The 16,608-nt window shown below is 45.4% G+C and overlaps 1 protein-coding gene across 1 annotated transcript in view; it reads right to left on the minus strand.

Annotated features, from left to right (window-relative positions):
* Positions 1–10,350, minus strand: part of TMEM132B (transmembrane protein 132B) — a 36,346-nt gene extending 25,996 nt beyond the window's left edge. Inside the window, exon 1 of the mRNA XM_047762252.1 lies at positions 10,222–10,350. The gene's annotated coding sequence lies outside the window, so the exon portion shown is untranslated. The remainder of the gene's footprint in view (positions 1–10,221) is intronic.
* Between the last annotated feature and the right edge of the window lie 6,258 nt (positions 10,351–16,608).

Consider the following 16,608-nt stretch of genomic DNA (forward strand, 5'->3'; position numbering starts at 1 on the left):
ACCACCTGCAGATTCAGGGGGAAATGCAGGAGATTTCTAGAAGGTTTCTCTCAAATATGCCCATCCCGTCTCTGCTATACAAGTAAATTTTGGCGGAAGAAGTCAGTTCTAGATCTTCTTTGGGGGATTTTATTTTGTGTACACCATTTCCTGACAGGAGTGAATCTCCCTCTAGACTCTCCAATGTTTTAGGAAAAAAAAAAGGCTACAGGCTTATCTTTGGAAGTGACTCTCAGAATATGCATAAAATAAATTAATATGGATAATCCGAAAGTATCGGGAAAGAGGCCTGCCCCTCAAATAAGCACCCAACCACTCCAGTGGGGGTACGTTCACTGTGAAATTGGGGTACTCTCTCTAAAGTAGGGGCAGCAAGCCTAGATTCAGAGTCAAGATGCCCAGGGTACAACCCCAGCCCTGGCACTGACCAATGGGGTGACCTTCATTTCAGCAACAATACTTACATGTCCTGTGCGACACTTTTCATAGGGAGTTGACTTCTAAAGTTCATTTAAATGAGGGGGAGGGGCATATAGGGGTTGGGGAGGGGAAGGTACAAACTATTTAGGGTTAGGCTCAAGGATGCATTGTACAACATGGGAAATATAACCAATATCCTGTAATAATTGTAAATGGAAAGTCACCTTTAAAATTGTATAAGATTTTTAAAATAAATCATTTGGAGTACAGTTGACTTGCAATGTTATGTCTATAATTTTTTTAGGGCCGAACCTATAACATACGGAAGTGCCCGTGCTAGGGCTCGAATAGGAGCTGCAACCAGGGCCTACACCACAGCCACAGCAACGCTGGATCCTTAATTCACTGGGGGCAACCAGAGATTGAACCTGCGTCCTCATGAATACTAGTCGGGTTCTTAACCCACTGAGCACAATGGGAACGCCTGTGTTTATAAATGTTTTAATTTTTTAAAATAAACTATTTAAATGATGTGAGTTTCTTTAGGAAACACAATGAATTTGAATATGAAGCTGATACATCCCGCCCGCCATCGAAGCTCATGGCAAGAGTTTAAATTGTGAACCAAGCACCGTAACATCAACCAGCAAGGGTCCCCTTCCCTCCATTTGAACACAAAATAAACGTGTCCCCAGAAAACACAGTCATAGTGGCCATATTTGACCCTGTCTGATATTGGAGACACAGTCACAGACCCAAGACCCCAGTGACCCCCGATCTTGCCCTGAGGGCGCCTGATGGAGAAGGGCGGGTGGGAGGAGCCAGGAGAGGAGGAGGAGGAGGAAGCCCGGGGCTCTGTATCCTGAGGGAGCGAAGCACAGACCCACCCGGGCTCATCCCAAGATTTCTCCGCATGACGCAAAAACAATTCCAGAATGTTAGTTCTTCATTAGCGATGCCAAAGACAGAAATGAACAAAATGCCTAATTAATATTGAAATCGGAGTGATGTTGATGGGAACAAAAGGTTGGCGACGCAGCCGTATCTATCCTGTGGCCAGCAGGAAATATACGTGCAACATGTCTCCAATTAGAATGGAACAATAAAAGTCCAAATTACCAGCATAAAGAAGGACAAAATTAGGCAATAACATCCAAACTGCCTGACAACTTATTCTTAGCCTGGCTCCTGGTGATGGACGAAGGGAAGGAAATGCATGCCCAGAAATAGAAGAACAGTGCTTTCGGTAGGAATTTTCGCCAAGCATCGCTCAAAGAGAAAGAAACGGGCTTAACCCTCTTTTGGATTTCGCTGCATCTCCTTCTAATCAAATTAGGCTCCGTCTGAGGGTTTCTCCGGAAGCCCGCTGGAGCCCACAGTGGACAAGGCCCTTTTGAGATAAGTCGGCGCAGAGGGACGGTGCTGAACCCACTTACCCACGCTGTGGGGTCCCCACAGGGTCCTCAGTCCCACCCCCACCCGGGGCTGGGGCTCCGCCTTCATTAGGTTCACCTGCTTCTGCGGCGCAGGACCCACCGGGAAGGTGAGACCGACGCCCCCCCCCGGAAGCCGTGTTTGCACATCTCTTTCTACAGGATGACGTGCCCACGTTGAACAGTCCAAAATCCTGCTAAAAAACCTGGATTTTCGGAAACCTCTGTCTTTAATTGTCTTTAAATGAAAGAAGAAACAGGAAGGGACTGTTTGTCCACAGCTCAGTGCTATGCATTTGGACATGCAGTGGATGAATATTTATTCACAACTCACTGAGTCCAGACACTTAAACCTCTCTGGGTCTCAGTGTCTCAGGCTGTGAAATGGGGATAATACTGGTACCTACTCTTTGGGGGATACTGGGTGGGTCAGATGTTGCAAAGTGACTAAAACCAGGGTGACAGGGGTCACTGTGAGCTGTGGCTCCTTCTAACAGACCCTGGGACTGGAAGAAAAGTGACGTGGACTTGCCCTCAAGAGGCTAAGTTGCCCCCTGCATAAGGACTCACCACATGCTGAGTCCCTAGTACGTGCCTCTACCCAGGGGATGGAAGAACAGAGGGGAAGACCCAGGGTGGGTGTGGGGGGGGGCACGATGGCAGGAAGGAGGTGGCTGCTCAGAGGAGAGGTGCCTGAGCAGAGTCCAGGGGAAAATCCAGGAAATGGGATTTTCTCCAGGTACAGGGAGCTGGGGAGGGACACTGGGCCCAGGGAACAGCACGTGCATAGGAAAAAGATGTGGAAACCACACAGAGGAAGGCAGAAATCAGAGAAGGAGGAGTTCCTATTGTGGCTCAGCAGGTTAGGAATACAATTAGGATGAAAATGAGGGTTTGATCCCTGGCCTTGTTCAGTGGGTTAAAGATCTGGCATTACCCTAAGCTGTGGCATAGATTGCAGTTGCGGCTCAGATCCCATGTCACTGTGGCTGTGGCATAGGCCGGCAGCTGCAGCTGCAATTCAACCCCTTGCCTGGGAACCTCCATATGCCACAGGTGCAACTAAAGAAAAAAAAGAAAGAGAGAAAGGAAGGATGGAAGGAAGGAAGGAAGGAGGGAGGGAGGGAAGGAAGGAAGGAAAGGGAAAGGAAAATAAATCAGCAAAGGAGAGAAATCAGGTCCAGATGTGCCTCTGGATCCCACCTCACCTGAAACCATCATGGCTCTTTTAGTTGCCCAAGTCAATACATTTCCCCATTTTGGGCTTAAGACAGTTGGGCTTGTGTTTCTATGACTTGCAACCAAAACAAAACAAAGCTCACCAGTGCAGGATTTCCTCGAAGGCCTGCAGACCCCACTGTCTACCACACCTGTCCAATCCCCTCCACCTGAGAGTGATGTCTCTTGTTCGATGACGTCAGCTCATGTGTGCTCTGAGGACCAGGTTCAGGATGCACCCACCTTCCACCTTATCCTTCTGGGAACCCAACCACGTAAGGAAAATTGGGTCACACAGACTTTTGCTGGTGCTGTGTGGTAACCTAGGAAAGGCAGCTGCTGTCTTGAAGCTTCTTACATCCTCCAGAGGTGACATCAGGCTCTGTTAGTCACCAGTCTCCATACATTGCTCAGCAAGCAGCAGAAAACGTTATGTTTTTTTTTTTTTTTTCCCTGACAGCACATCCACTGCCTACCCTGGCCCTTTGCAGACCAAGTTTGGAAAGAAGGACCTTCCCTGGGGCAGAGAAGGCTTTGAAATATTAATACTCTTTGATGAGGCCTTTAGCATCTCATTATTGCAAATCCAGCTGATACCAGAAGGCTGGAGACTCAATTACTGTAGCCAAAACTTGGAGGGCACCATCTTCAAGACCAGCGTGAGTTTGTATTTATTTCTCACCAAGTGCGAGTGAGTTCATCCCCTGCTGGGATGTAGGACTGGTTTCTGTGGTTCTGGAGACCACAACTCACTGACAAACAATGCAATTACCAACATAGAAAAACAGGAGGCCGTCACTTCGCAAGACAGACATTCAAAGATTAAATCATAATTACAACTTGGAAATTGCATTTTTCCTCCTTCCTCTGAGGACCTTTGAGGAAACTTAGCAAAGAAAGGAAATGCGTCAGAGTTCCCTGGTGGCCTAGTAGGCTAAGGATCCAGCGTGGTCACTGCAGCAGCTCAGGTCACTGCTCTGTGGCGTGGGTTGGATCCCTGGGAACTTCCATATGGTGCGGGTATGGAATGGAAGAAAGGAAGGTTTTAAAGAAAGGGGGAAAGGAAAGACAGGAGGAAGAAAGGAAGGAGAGGAAAGAAAGAAGGAAAGAAATGTGTTGTTGGGAGTTCCCGTCATGGCTCAGTGGTTAACGAATCCAACTAGGAACCGTGAGGTTGCCGGTTCAATCCCTGGCCTTGCTCAGTGGGTTAAGGATCTGGTGTTGCTGTGAGCTGTGGTGTAGGTTGCAGACTCGGCTCGGATCCCACGTTGTTGTGGCTGTGGCGTAGGTCGGCGGCTATAGCTCCGATTCGACCCCTAGCCTGGGATCGGCCCTAGAAATGGCAATGCTCCATATGCTATGGGAGCAGCCCTAGAAATGGCAAAAAGACAAAAAAAAAAAAAAAAAAAAAGAAGAAGAAGAAATAAAGAGAAAAAGAAAAAAAGAAATGTGCTGTTGCTGGCAGTATAAAGACTCCTAATGCTGTCCAGATCCTAATCCTCAGAATCTCGGAATATGGCACACTGTGAGTAGAATTATGGCCCCAGAATGATATATCCAAGTCCCAGCCTCCAGTACCCATGAATGTGATCTCATCTGGAAACAGGGTTTTTGCAGATATAATTAACTTAAGGGTCTTAAGATGAGATCATTCTGAATTAGGGTGGCCCCTAAATCCACTGACAAGTGTTCTTATAGGAGAATAAGGCCACACAGAGATGCAAGGGCAAGACCATGAGAAGACGGGCAGAGACTGGAGGGAGGCGGCCACAAGCCAAGGAACACTTGGAGGCCCCAGAAGCTAGAAGAAAACAGGAAGGACCTTCTTTGGAGCTTCTGAAGGGAGAGTGGCCCTGCCAGAGCCTTGATTTCAGACTTGTGGTCTTCAGATCTGTGCAAGAATAAACTGATGTTGTTCTAAGCCACTGAGTTTGGGGGAATTTATTACGGCAGCTCGAAGAAACTAACACATGTGGCGAAGGTCTCTGCAGATGTAACTGAGATGGGAGGACCTTAAGATGAAAGGAATACCCTGGGTTAATCCCAGTGACCCTAATGTCATCACAAAGGTCCCTAATTAGAGAGAAGCAGGAGGGTCAGCATCAGAGAAACAGAGATTATGATGGAACCAGAGGTCGGAGAGAGAGAGAGAGATTTGAAGAGGCTAAGATGGATGCTGACTTTGAAGAAGGAGGAAGGGCCACAGCCAAGAAATGCAGGCCCCTCTGGAAGCTGGAAAAGGCAAACAAAACAAAACAAACAGATTCTCTGCTAGAGCTTCCAGAAGCAACGCAGCCCTGCCAACCAGCCCATTTTAGGGCCCTGAACTCTAGGACGCCAGATAATATACGTGCATTGTTGTAAGTTACTAAGTTCATGTTGATTTGTTGCAGCGGCAAGAGGAAACTGATACACATGCTTTCCAGGTGTTGAGGACCTGGAAATGAAAGTCCTTTGCAAATTCAGAAAAACTCTGTTATTAACTGACTCCCTGATGGGAAAAGCAGAGGAAGGATACTTTGCTACTAGCTCGTAAAAATGCTAAAGACCTTCAAGATACACAGAGGCTGCAATCTGGAGCCCACCTGCCTAGGTGGGAACTCTGACCCTGCCTTCAGTGCTTGAGTGAGAGACTTCACCCATCTCTGTGATGGGTTTAATATTTATTGATATGGTACAGATCAAGCACTATGTGACTTCCTTTATTGAATCATCCCCCAAACTCCATGCTGGGGGTTTAATCACACACAGATTTCACAAACAATAATTCATTTATCCAGAGTGCCTACTGTGGTTCAGCAGTAGCGAACGTGACTAGTATCCATGAAGACACAGGTTCAATCCCTGGCCTTGCTCAGTGGGCTAAGGATCTGGTGTTGTCATGAGCTGTCGTGTAGGTCACAGATGCAACTCGGATCTGGCGTTGCTGTGACTGTGGCGTCGGCTAGCAGCTGCAGCTCTGATTCAACCCCTAGCTTAAGAACTTCCATATGCTGTGGGTGTGGCCCTAAAAAGACAAAAAAAAATTCAATTATCTGTACTTAGAATAACCTTAAATTGCCATCTGACCACACTTCCATGAGAAGACATAAAAGAGAAGAATAAGAGAAAGGGAAATGTATCTTATTTTTGACTACCCCCCCAATCTAATTTATCTAGACTCCCCCCCAACATTCCCTTGAAAACTAATCCTTCGCTATAATGCCTCAGGATATTTGGCTACAGTTCAAATGCAAGGAGAATTTTTTTTTTTTTAATGGCCTTGAGGCATATGTAAGTTCCTGGGCCAGGGACTGACTCTGAGCTGCAGCTACGACCTATGCCATAGCTGTGGTAATGCTGATCTGCTAACCCATTGTGCCAGGCTGGGGATCAAACCTGCACCTCTGCTTGACTAGAGCGACTGCTGTCAAATTGTTAATCCACTGTGCCAAAAAAGAAACCTTGAGAATTTTTTTTTTTTTAAATATCAACTGTCTTTTGAACTTTTTGAACCCAAGGGTTCTCTGAAGAATTTTCAAAGATTATTTTGATTACTGGTAGTTCTGTCTTATACAGTTTGAGAACAAATCTCTACAGAAGGTACATTTTCACTGTATCATTATCATTCTCACTTTAGAGATAAGGTGACTGGCTCAGAAATGTTGAGTAACATGTCCGAGGTTAAACAGCAAGAAACGTGGAGTCGGGGTGGGAATTGACATCACCTGCCTGAAAGCTTACCGCAGAAAATCCCTTCCTCTGCATTTTTTTCCTTTATATCGAGCTAGAGTGGATCCCTTCTGACTTCTACTCCTGGAATCCAAAAAGCACAAATCTACTCCATATTCCAGGGGCCGGCCTTTGAAAGACTCAAAAACAGCTGTCGTGTCTCCCTCTTCACCTCTCTCTGGCCCTTTTCTTCTCTTCACCAGGCTAAACACTCACACTCCCTTCAGTTATTTCTCCTGTGGTTTCATTTCAAGGGCCCTCAGCCCCTCAGATGCTCTTCGACAGAATACAGTCCAATCTCCAGTGTTCCTCTTATGCCTAGAAAGGCACAGAATTCTCCATCAGAGGGACCGAGTGTCATCTAGCATTTGTGACTTATGGAAACAAGAAATAGCTCACTTTCCACTGAAATCTACTATCAGAAAACCAGCAGCACACGTGCGATGAGAAAACTCAAACGTCCCTTCACCTCCATGTGGGAGACGAGAGGGAGGGGTGGAGACTGCGGTCCTCTGGAGGCACAGCCTCATCACAGGGGCATCCGCTGGTCACTTCCAGGGAGAGGATCGGGGAAAGCAGTGTGGGCCCAGGGCTACTTGACCTTGTATATTTCCTAAGAAGCTGGAAATCCAGATTTCTACATGATTTGCCAATTTTTACACAATGGCAGCACATTTAATAAGCATACACACACACACACACTAATAAGCATACACACACACACACACAAATAAGCATACACACACACACACACACACACACTTCTGAACCAGGTGCAGCCTGCAGTCTGCCTGCATGTGATCTCTGTTCTAAGTCCACACACTCATTAATGCCAACAAACTTCATCACTGCGGCAGCCTCTTCAAGCAGGTTGTTCCACGGGGAATTATAGCCATTACCTTGTAATAAATTTTAATGGAGTGTAATCTGTAACCGGATCCCTATACTGTACACCTGAAACTAACATAATATTTTAAATCAACTCTATTTCATTTAAAGAAATGGTGGGTTCATTAGAGCTCACTCTGAACAAAAGTGCCAAGGTTTCTCTCTCTCGTGTGTGCGTGCACACACACACACACACACACACGCCTGCGTATGCACATTAATAATATGGATCCTCTACATGTTTTTTTTAACATAGAAGTAGCTGTTCATTGAAAATGTGACAAGCAGCCCTTCCAGTCTAACCAAGTTTCCAGCCCTTCAAAATCCTTTATGTCCTCAAGCTCAGTTCCCCGAAGTCATACGGTCCCACGTGAAAGAAGCCCATTTGTATATCACCACGTCCTAAATTCATACCTCTGCCCTCACCGACATCACGGTTCCAATGCTCAGAATTTCCATCAAGTGACTGTATTTGATGAAACCTGCAAGACTTTCCCTGGGGAACCACACAGGATTCTCTGCACTGTGAAGAAGTGACTGGGCAACAACCCCACACCCCAGGGGGCCTCTCCCTGGGGTGTGTATGAATGAATAGCCACGTGTTTGGTCAGCCCCTGCGGGATGCCGTGGCCAGCAACAGCTCTGTGGACAGCATTGTACATCCTAGAGTTGTAGCCAAAGGTCTGGCACATATTAACTCGAGAGCCGTGACTAAAGCATCCCAGCCAATGAGTGAACCCCCTCCACTGACCCAGGCCCAGGATTTGCAACAGAGCCTGGGCTCCCCTAGCAATGTCCTCAGGCAGCTCTGAGCTTGGTCATCTGCACGCTTTGCTTCGCTAAGATCAGGTCATACTTTGCTAGAAGAAGAGGCCACGAAAGTGACAGCTGAGCAGAAAAAACCCTACTGTCTTCCAAAGCAATTTCTCCAGCAGTCTGGGCAGGGGCTGCCTTTGGTATATTTCCGGGAAGGAGAGACAACCGAGTATAAGGCAACCGGGGAACCATAACCTTGGACTTGCCTCTATAAGGTACAGTTTTCCAGGAGAGCAGAGCTGGGCCCCCACCCCAGAGGGTCCACACCAGATTCTGCAGAGGTGAGCCATTTGTTTGATCCCACGGTGGCAGAATTACCCAGATGCCATTTCCATGTGCTGTGACCAGTGTCTCCCTTCTGGAATGACCCAGGGATGGTAAGTAACATGCAGTGTCAAAGACAATCAAGGGCAATGAATCACTCTTTTTCATTCTGTGCAGTTGAGTTTGTATGGCTTGGCTCAGATCTTCCTAGACTCTGAATATAGAAAGCTTCATATTTGTTTAATCAAACCTGCCTGCAGAGTCCAGGGCCTGCCAGGAGCCCCAGGGCAAGGCTGTGTGTGCTTTGAAGCCAGTCCACCTTCTGTCTCCAAGGAAGAATTAGCATTCCAAACCCAGGAAGCAGGCTATGCCAAATTTGGGTTTCCTAAGGATTTTTTTTTTTTTAAATTAGGCCTCACAGACACATCAATTCTTCCTCATGGAGACCATCGCTGGCTTAAGGCACAGCCTCCGGAGGGTCACAAGAAGGAGGAAGCAGCCCCTCCACATCTTGCCCACCCCAGGGACCACCTGCAGGCTTTTCTGTTGGCCGCCAGAGTTCTTCAGACGGGGACCAAGTTTCATTTAACCTCTGAACATGAGCCGCCAGAGCGGAAAGAAGGCAGGACTCAGCGCTACAGTGTTTCTAAAATGAATGAAGACATAGGACCTGGGGGCTCCCTTAGCAACTTAAAGGAGAAAGGATCCTTCTAAAGACTGAAGTCCCTTCCCCCTGACCTCTCCGCTGTAGAAGGAAACTGCCAATCAGCGTGCCAAGAAAAAATAAGCAGACACCCTAAATTCGGTAATTCAAACAGACCCCTACAAAAATCTGAAAGAAATCATGGGCTGGTTCCCGGCTGAAATTGGAGGCGTACATCCAGCTAATTGCAATGGAGAACAAGGCACAAACCTCCAGGACCAGATTTCCCAAACCATGAGGTGTCTCCCACTGGCGCCCAAGTTAATTAAGAACATCGTAAGTTATGGTGGAACTTTTGGAAAGTTAATAGTCATTTATTTTAATATATATTAAGAAAAAATTAGTACCTCAAGAACATGGACTTCAGTGCCTCCTAAAGAGACTAAATTAGTATTTAAGATTGAAAAAGTGAGGCATTTAAAGAAACTCTATTGAATAAACTACATTTTTGGCACAGGAAGTTGATAAAAATTGAGACGATGGCAGGTAGAGTGCTAAAATGAGGGAAATATTGTCCTATGAGGAAAAGAAAGGGAAGAGAATTGTTTCTGCTCAAGGTCAAGGTCGAGACCTCCCCATCCTGGGGAAGGGAAGCAGCCTCTTCTGATCCCCTGCGAGTGCCCGGCATGCATTGCCTACTCCCTCCTCAGCATCCTATCCCAGGCCTCAGCCCTTCGGAGCCTTGGATGTTCAGAACAGCCCCCGGGACAGTGGAAGGGGAAGGACAGGACCAAACGCCTGGGGATCCAGAGGGAAAGCCCACGGTACCTTGACGACGTCTTCATCCGCAGACCTGCATTCCACAGCCTCCGACACGTCCACCACGGAACCATCCTCCTGAACTGCCAGGACCTTGACCGGGACCGAAACAGCCTTTCCGGTGAGAATAGCCGTGTTCAGAACCTCTGTGTCCTGCGCAGGAGAGAAGAGGGTGTGTGTCAGCCACAGACACACCCACAAGCCCTGGAAGGGTGACCCATCAGGCTACTTCCGACCTTAGTTCTTGTTTTGTGGTTTAAGAAGCTGTCTGTGTCCTGCAGACACCCCTCATACACAGCCTAAGGGTTTATGTTTTTGTCTTGTTTCCATTTTTGGCCACCCGGTGACATATGAAGTTCCTGGGCTAGGGATCACATGTGAGCTGCAGTTGTGACCTAAGCTGTAGCTGCAGCCACGCAGGATCCTTAACCAAACTATGTCCCGCCAAGAATCTGATCAGCATCCCAGTGCTCCCAGGACTCCTCAGATCCCATTGCACCACAGCAAGAACTCCAAGAGTTTGTTGATATTGGCCAAATCTTAGCTGGAAGTTCCTTTGTAAACCACAGCCTATTTTCAGAGCTTATTCACACAGGGAACACATCCTTTTTCATTCAAATTGAGAAAGACAGCAGCACATAAGACAGAAGAGACCTAGGTGGAGATTATAAACCTCTTCACTCGGGAGCTGAGCACCAGCACCTGCTTTCCCCCAACATCCAAGCACACCCAAAGATTCCCCACTCAACCCAAGTCATATTAAACTGACATCATGTTAATTTCTCTCCTCTGATGATGATCCCTCAAAGCTCTGTAGGTTCTGTCTTCCTAACTTATCTCCCATCTGTCAAGTTCTTGCCATCTTTTCTTTTTAATTCCATTGAAATACAAAAGAGATCATCTTTTTTATTTCAGTAGGATTCAGATTATTTCTCCCCTAGATTAAAACTCTTTGAAAGCATTCTACCATTCTTAAGATGAAGTCCAAACTCACTAATGTGGAGGGACCTGACTCTCCCCACCTCTCTAGCTTCCTCTTCTTGCCTTCCCTCTGCCCCTCACCACAGTCAAGCCTGGCAGAGGTCTTTTCTGTTCTTCCAACAGTGAATCTCATTCATGCTTTCTGATCTTACTTACACAGAGCTCTTGACCCAAGACACGCCTCCCTGTTTCTTCCATTCTTCAGATCTCAGCATAAGTGGTCACTATTTATTTATTTCGTGTTTATGTTTTAATCTCAGACTACTTGTTACATTAGATTGTAAACTCTCCAAGGTTTGGAGGTATTGTTGCCCTGACTTCCACTGCACCCAAAAACCTGGGATGGTTCTCTGGTGTGGGAGGAGCAGTGCAGAAGAGAGGTCACGTGCATGGGTGGGCTCTGGAGTGGGTTTGAAATTCACTGAGCCTCTGATTCCATGAGGATTGTGTGGATCTGAAGTTACTGAAGATCTAATTCAAGGGAAAACTCAATGCAAGGAGGACTATATCTACTGGCTTTGGTACAGTGACTCAAGAGGGCAGGGCTACCTCCTCTCTATAGCTCTCTTGGCCACTCCTTCAAAGTAGCAAGATGGCATCCATCACACCAGCCATTTCCAACCACTCTCTAAGCAGGGAGAAAGCTGAGGGGAAAGGGGTGACCTGCTGCACTGGCTCCTTTTTATCAGGAAGTACTTGGCAGCTTGTCACTTGGCCAGCCCACCTGCAAAGGAGGCTGGGGAAGTGGGCTTCTATAGTGGAGCCAACTGTGGAGTAGGGATTTGTAAATGGCTTCTTCAGTCCATTAACAGCATCTGCCACAAGATACTTCCCTCTGTGCTAGGATTTCCTGATCTGAAATACAGGGATAATAATAGTACCTACTGGGTGGTGACTGTACGAGGGTTTAATGGGTCAATCTGTGTACAAAATTTAGAACAGAGATGGCACATAATGAGCCACAAGAACCCAGTAAATATACCCATTACAGTGGATACTGCAAAAGATTTGCTTCATGAATTAGCGAACCACTGAGTAGGTTCGCAAAGGGGCTCTTGTAGAGATGCCACTTCTGCACTTGTCTGAAGAGAAAGAGGCAACTGAAGACACCGAAGGACACTGGGCAACACGACTCAGCAGCGAGAGTCACCAAACCCTCAACCAGAACGGACCAAACAGGTCATAATTTCAAGCGTTCCTTTCCCTCTTGGAGCACCTAGTCCCAACTCAAGTGTTAAGTGGGTCCCACATTTAATTTTCTAAGTCAGTCCTTCAATCTCTACCCTGAATCTGAAAAAGGGTAAGAGTTGGAGATAATGAAGAAGAAGGAGGAGGAGAGGAGAGGGGAAGGGAGGATGGAGAGGAGAAAGAAGAAGGAGAAGGAGGAAAAGGAGGGAAAGAAGAGGAGGAGAAGAAGAAAGAGGGGAAGGGGAGGAGGAGGAGGGGAAGAGGAAAGAAGGAGTAGGAATTGATTGCTCATTTTGTCTTCCCAACAACCCTCTTAAGATAATTACTAGTATTTTCCCCAGCTTATAGGTTGTGTTTCATTGGTTTCATTAAAGCTGCAAATAGTATCTACTTGTCAATAGGAAACATCAGCTTTGTAATGAATATTTGAAAATGATGCCTACCTAATCTAAGAAAGAAGAAAAAATAATGCATTGTTTTTCGATGTATTTCCTTTCTTCTGAATGTAATCTCTCTCTCTCTCTCTTTTTTTGTCTTTTGTCTTTCTAGGGCTGCACTCGTGGCATATGGAGGGTCCCAGGCTAGGGGTCCAATCAGAGCTGTAGCTGCTGGCCTACACCACAGCCACAGCAATCTGGGACCCGAGCCGAGTCTGACATACACCACAGCTCACGGCAACGCCAGATCCTTAACCCACTGAGCAAGGCCAGGGATCAAACCCAAAACCTCATGTTTCCTAGTTGGAGTCATTAACCACTGAGCCACGATGGGAACTCCTCTTTCTCTCTTTTTTAAAGGGCTGCACATGAGGCACATGGAGGTTCCCAGGCTAGGGGTCAAATCGGAGCTGCAGCTGCCGGCCTACACCACAGCCACAGAAATGCAGAATTCGATTCATCTCTGCACCTACATCACAGTTCATGGCAACCTGGATCCTTGACCCACTGATTGAGGCCAGGGATTCCACCCACATACTCACGGTTACTAGTCAGGTTCGTTACCACTGAGCCATGATGGCAACTCCTGAATGTAATCTCAATGAGATATGTCCAAAAGACTATAAATATAGTCTATCTTCCAGAATATCCCAAGGTCACCAAGGAGATGAAATTTATGTGCATGTACATTTAAGGTATGCAGCAAGAACAGGAAGCAGGGCAGAAGTTGAGATGAGGACTCACCGAAGGTGGGGTAATGATGTAGATGTGGGAATAATCCCAGTGTGTACAAAGAACAGAGATTGAAGCATGGTTCTAGAACACATGGCTAAATTCAAATCATGATACAGTTGGAAAAACCAGCATGGATGTACGATGTGTCTAATGGGCAGGCACTAATTTTGCCTGATGCACGTCCATGGATACTGCACATCCATCCAGCCTTCCATTTTTAATGACACTGCATTTTTCCTTTGGGTATCATCCCCGCTCTGCCACCAGTGAATGTGGCTTGGACGGCGCTGGCCCAGGTCACCAAATCAGGCTTCGCAAATGAACAGATGAACCAAATGTTGTCCAACAAGGTATTCCAGCCACATGTCCATACAAACTGATTCATGAAACCCAAACAGGAAGTCAGAGACAAGAGTAGGAGAAAAATGAGTTCCCATTGGGGCTCAGCAGGTTAAGAACCCGACATAGTATCCATGAGGATGTGAGTTGGATCCCTGGCCTTGCTCAGTGAAGTAAGGATCTGGCATTGCAGCAAGCTGTGGTGTAGATCACAGATGCAGTTCAGATATGGTGTTGCTGTGGCTATGGTGTAGGATGGCAGCTCCAGCCCCAATTTGACCTGTAGCCTGGGAACTTCCATATACTGCAGGTGTGGCCATAAAAAGAATAAAAGAAAAAAAAAGAGTAGGAGGAAAACAGATTCCTGGGAAAGATTTCTGGGTTCCTGAATCCAGCTACATCTACATCTGTTATCTTTGGAAATTTAAATACATAAAATAAATTGTTTTATTTAAGCCAGTTTTAATTGGGTTTTCGTCACTTGCAGTGGAGAGTCTTGACAAGTACACATGAGATTAGTTTAGGCAACATGCTGGACTCTAGGGAAATACAAAAGATGAAAAGAAACATCACTCTCTACTCTGAAGACGTTCACAGCCTTTAAAGAAGACACTACAATAATTTTCCCAAACTGAGTTGCAAAGGAGGTGATTTTATTTTTCATCACAACAAATCCCCACCTATCTCACTGTGTTGCTTTTTATCTCATATACATTTGCAACCATGTTTCCTTCTTTAGCTTTTTCATGTGTGGCTGAGGTTTTTGCAATCCTGTTCTCTGGTGTCCACCAACAGCCTCTTTCAAATCCCAAAGGCAGTTCCTACCTGCCTCTGGCGCAATGAGAAAGCAATTTGTCTTGTTAGAGATTATATTTAAATCATCTCCTGGTGCCACAGGCTGCTAAAAATTTATCATCTATCCAAACACTAATCTTTTATTCTGTTCCCATTCATGCCAGTTCTAGGTTTTATGTCTTGAAAGCATGTTTACATTTCTTTATGAAGATGAGTTTCCATTAATGTTGTACATTAGAGTGGCATCTGTGAAAATGGCAAAGTAAGGACATCTGAACATTTTCTCCTCTATAAAAGCAATGAGAACATTGGCCAAAAAAAAAAAGAAAAAGAAAAATTTTCAGAACTCTAGAAATAAAACAAAGGCTTGTACAACCAGGAGAGCATTTATCCAGGAAAATGGCTGCATCTTGGTAAAAACAGAGAATTTTGCAGCATTTTAACTAGATTTACTCCCATCCCCTACCCTCCAGCTCCACAGTAGCTTTGAAAAATAACAGCCCACACTCACAAAACACCCCCCCCCCCAACACACAATCTGAAGGCCACTGGAGAGAGCAGACGGTGGTCAGAGATCTTTCAAGATCTCATTCTCAAAGAATTGCCATTATTTGACTTGGCTGGTACTTCCCAGGAAGATCCCACTTGCAAAGCTGTCTGTATCTGACCTTACTCTGAACTCACCTAGTGTGAAAAGAAGATGTGGTATATATATATATATATATATATATATATGACAGAATATTACCGAGCCATAAAAAATAATGAAATAATATAAACCAATGAAACTGGAACATGCCCTCACACCATGCACAAAAACAAATGCAAATGACTTAAAGACTTAAACAGACAAGACACCATCAAATTCCTAGAAGAGAACATAGGCAAAACATTCTCTGACATCAGCAGTACAAATGCTTTCATAGGCCAGACTTCCAAGGCAACAGAAACAATGCAACTGACGAGGGCTTAATCTCTAAAACATACAAACAGCTTATACAACGCAACAGCAAAAAAACCAACAACTCAATTGAAAAAATGGGCAAAAGATCTGAATAGACATTTCTCCAAAGAAGATATACAGATGGCCAAAAGGCACATGAAAAAATGTTGAACATGACTAGTTGTTAGAAAAATGCAAATGAAAACTACTATGAGGTACCACCTCACACCTGTCAGAATGGATATCATTAACAAGTCAACAAATAACAAATGCTGGAGAGGGTGTGATGAAAAGGGTACCCTCCTACACTGTTGGTGGCAATGTAAATTGGTACAACCACTGTGGAAAACCAGTGTGGAGGTACCTCAGAAAACTAAATACAGAACTACCATGTGATCAGTAATCCCATTCTTAGGCATATATCCGACCAACACTTTCCTTTGTTTTGATACATGCACCCATATGCTCATTGCAGCACTATTCACAATAGCCAAAGCATGGAAACAACCTAAATGTCCATCAACAGATGAATGGATTAAGAAAATTAAGTATATCAACGGAATACTACTCAGCCATAAAAAAGAACAAAATAATGCTATTTGCAGCAACATGATTGGAACTAGAAACTCTCATACAAAGTGATGTAAGTCAGAAAGAGAAATACAAATACCTTATGATATCACTTATATCTGGAATCTAATATACAGCACAAATGAACCTTTCCACATAGAAGAAACTCATGGACTTGGAGAACAGACTTGTGGTTGCCAAGTGGGAGGGGGAGGGAGTGGGATGGACTGGGAGTTTGGGGATAATAGATGCAAACTATTGCATTTGGAGTGGATAAGCAATGAGACCCTGCTGTATAACTCAGGGAACTATAGATCTAGTTACTTAGGATGGAACATGATGGAGGATAATGTGAGAAAAAGAATGTATATATATATATACATATGTATATATATATGGGTGACTGGA

This window comes from Phacochoerus africanus, chromosome 15, assembly GCF_016906955.1.
Source record: "Phacochoerus africanus isolate WHEZ1 chromosome 15, ROS_Pafr_v1, whole genome shotgun sequence".
NCBI lineage: Eukaryota > Metazoa > Chordata > Mammalia > Artiodactyla > Suidae > Phacochoerus > Phacochoerus africanus.